Here is a 3,702-nt window from a genome sequence, read left to right as displayed (position 1 = left end):
AATACCTGTTTAACCTTGTGCACCCTTATATAAACAAAGTTGAGGAGTGGCAGACAGGACAATGAAGGACAGCCTTAGTAAACATTTGGTTGTATGAGGAAATAAGTTGACTTCTGTGATCACCTGGTATATATTGCAAAGCCTCTTTTCACAGAATCAGCTTAATAAAACGTATATAACATTTGGTGCATACCAAAATTTCAGAAGAACAATAACAAAAGCATTTTACGAGTAATACAAGTGATCATTGGCACACTAGTTACACCTTATATAAGCAATAAACAGAAGAAAAGTGAAAAACAAAAAAGTTGCTCTCCATTATATTTTTTATAAATGAAACTATATTAATATGAAATTAAAATGAAAAACTTTGAATAATGTATGTTCATCTAAAAAGAAAAATAATTCATACAATATTTATTTTGAACAAATTTACTTTGTTAGATGTGCGTAAGTTATAGAACTGAGGAATAAAACCTTGGGCCTGCTGGTTGGACCTGTTCATTTACAGGGTTTAACAACCATTCAGCGTGTCAGGAGTTTCCATGTCCATTGTGTCTATGACGTCAATTGCTCAAAATCAGAATCAAGCTTTGTTGACCAGGTATGCTACACATACAAGGAATTTGGTTTTGGTTACAGGAGCTCACAGTGCAGAGTATCAGACAGACATTCATATGTAGAGAATAAGATAAAATAAATATAAAATAAAACATGTATTCCTACCGTCACTCACTCAGTGACCTGTAAACCTTACCATGTACAAAGTGTGGGTCTAAAGTGCTGAGTGCAGCAGCAGTTAAAGGGTGTATAGTGGCAGAGAAAGGGATCCAAAAGGTGATAGTCTGATAAGTGGGGTAATGTGGCAGGTAAGTAAGATGCTAGTATAAGACGTAAGAGACGGCAATTCCAGATGATGGAGCCGAACTTGATACTATATACCAGTGTATGTAGAAGTGCAGTTTGAAGCTGTAATATTGTTTTTGTGTAATATTTTATCTGTTCAAGAGATTGTTGGCTCATGGGAAGAAGCTCCTTTGTAGCCTGGATGTCCTGATCCTCATCTGGATGAAGCGCTGGCCAGAGGGAAGGAGCTAGAATAGGTGGTGTCCAGGGTGAGAGGGGTCTGTGGAGAGATCTCTGCACGCTTCCTAGTTCTGGAGGCATGCAGTTCCAGCAATGTAGGCAACTTAACACCAAGTGTCCTCTCTGCAGATCTGATGATGCGCTGCAGTCTGTGGAGGTCATGCTTGGTAGCGGAGCTGCCCCACACTGTGATGGATGTGGTGATGACAGACTCTATGATGGCTGTGTAGAACCGCACCATCAGCTCCTTGGGCAGGTTGAACTTCCTCAGCTGATGCAGGACGTACATTCTCTGCTAGGCTCTTTTAATGATGGAGCTGATTTTATTGTCCCACTTCAGGTCCCTGGTGATTGTTGTGTCCAGGAACTTGCTGGACTCAACTCAAGTTCTGTCTAGGATGGTGAGTGCTGGCAGGGTTGGAGGGTTCCTCCTGAAGTCCTCTGTCATCTCCACTGTTTTTCCTGTGTTCAGCACCAGGTTATTGTGGCTCCAAAAGGACCACCTGATCAACCACCTGTCTGTAAGCAGACTCGTCACCATCTTGGATGAGACCAATGACTGCGTCATCTGCGTACTTCAAGATTTTGACTGAGGGGTCCATGGAGGTACAGTCGTTTGTGTACTATACTCAGGGACAATACTCACTTAAACCTAAAGTGCACTGGAAATCTAGCAGAGATGTCCCATTAAATTACAATGTTAAAGGTATCAGTTGGTTGTTTCTGGCAACTCAATACCAACATTCCTCACTTATTATCATGACAGCCCACCTCATGTCCTTTTAGGCCAACTGAAAACAGTTAGAAATGGCTTGGTGGTCCTTTGTTAGAAAAGACATATGGGCACGAGGCATGTATCTATTTCTTGAGTAGTTATGTTCCATACTAGAGATGTTTTTGTATATCATCAGTAAATTAAACTGAAACACAATATTGTACATCTGTTCAGAACATCAAACAATGTAATTAAGCATTTCAGGTTTAAGGGTCTGATATAAAGCATCTGAGATTTCCTGCCCAATGTAATTTGGTTTGATCATTTACCTTTGTACTATGAACTTCAGCTCCCAGCAATTTTTAAGTTATAGGTTTATTAAAATATCTAAAATAAACAACACACTGAAAGTAACAGTTGTTACCGCCTCTTTCTGGCACAGTTACACTCTTAAAACACAATGTGGTTAAAAACTAGAGCTTCTGTCCTTAACTAACATATTGGTATGTTCAATTAAGGACATTTTCTCTGTGCTCAGTTCCAGATTATTTTGTCTTTCTTTTAATAACAGAAAAAACAATATGATACAAATAATATTTAAATGGTTGATGCAAGTATGGGTGTAATTATTTAACATATTTCTGTGTGTTAGGTAACAAGAAGTGACCTGACAATCTTGCTCAACCAGACATTGTCTTACCTACCTTAAATACTGTGCTTTGTTTTTTTTTTTCAAATGACTTAATACTATAATTGCACAAGTAGTTTAAAGTTGAAAGTACATCCAAAGTGATATAGGAGAACGATTTCAGTCAGTATCAGTCAGTGTTTAGTCATGCTTGCATCTATTCAGCATCTCAGAGGGTGTATCTAATAGTTGCTTGGACAGAAAAACAGAGATACTACATAACATGCTTAAAGGTTGACATTATTACAGACTACAATGCCCTTTTGTAGGCACCACCAAAAAAAGCTGCGGTCAGACCTTTGTACATACTCACAATCAGCTTAGCATAAGTCTGTTGCTTGTCATTCCAATCAATAAAGCACACCAAATCCTTAACTTTATTTATACTGTATTTGGCGTAAAGTACATTAAAATGTGAAAAAATCCAGTAGAATCTTTTGTACCTTGTTTAACTGTGTTAATACACTGAAAGCTGACAACAGATAACAAGTCAGCCAGTGAAGTCTTAGAATCAATAGGTTTTTATGTTGGGGTTTTAAAATTTGCTGCTTAATCGAAGGGATTAGTACAACTCCAGAGATGGTAGCAAAGAAGAAATGTCTCTTACTTTTATAGACTGTGTGCTTAATAATGTTTTTAATCAGTAATTTGTTTTTACAGTAACCAGCGTGTGAACATCATACAGAGGTCCTTAGAAAGGAAGTACACGTAAACAATATAAGATGAACTGTGTTACTCCTGTGCTTGTACTCATTGAGAAGAGATTTTTATTTCTCAGAACACAAAAAGTGCACACCGCATCAGTATTGTTTTTGATCATGCCATTATACAAGATAAATATACTGGAGCATTAAGAAGAGGAGTGATATGGTAAAACAGTCAAGACTTTTCAATAAAACACTGTTAGATATGTTTAGCTACAACCCCAAATCAAATTAAGTTGGGATGTTGTGTGAAACATAAATAAAAACAGAATACAATGATTTGCAAATCCTTTTCAACTTATATTCAATTGAATACACTACAAAGACAAGATATTTAATGTTCAAACGGATAAACTTTATTGTTTTTTGCAAATATTCACTCGTTTTGAATTTGATGCCTGCAACACGTTCCAAAGAAGGGGCATGTTTACCGCTGTGTTACATCACCTTTCCTTTTAACAACACTCAATAAGCGTTTGGGAACTGAGGATACTAATTGTTGAAGCTTT

Source organism: Pygocentrus nattereri, chromosome 5, assembly GCF_015220715.1.
Source record: "Pygocentrus nattereri isolate fPygNat1 chromosome 5, fPygNat1.pri, whole genome shotgun sequence".
NCBI lineage: Eukaryota > Metazoa > Chordata > Actinopteri > Characiformes > Serrasalmidae > Pygocentrus > Pygocentrus nattereri.
The sequence above is the reverse complement of the archived record's forward strand: the minus strand, read 5'-3'. Positions refer to the sequence as shown.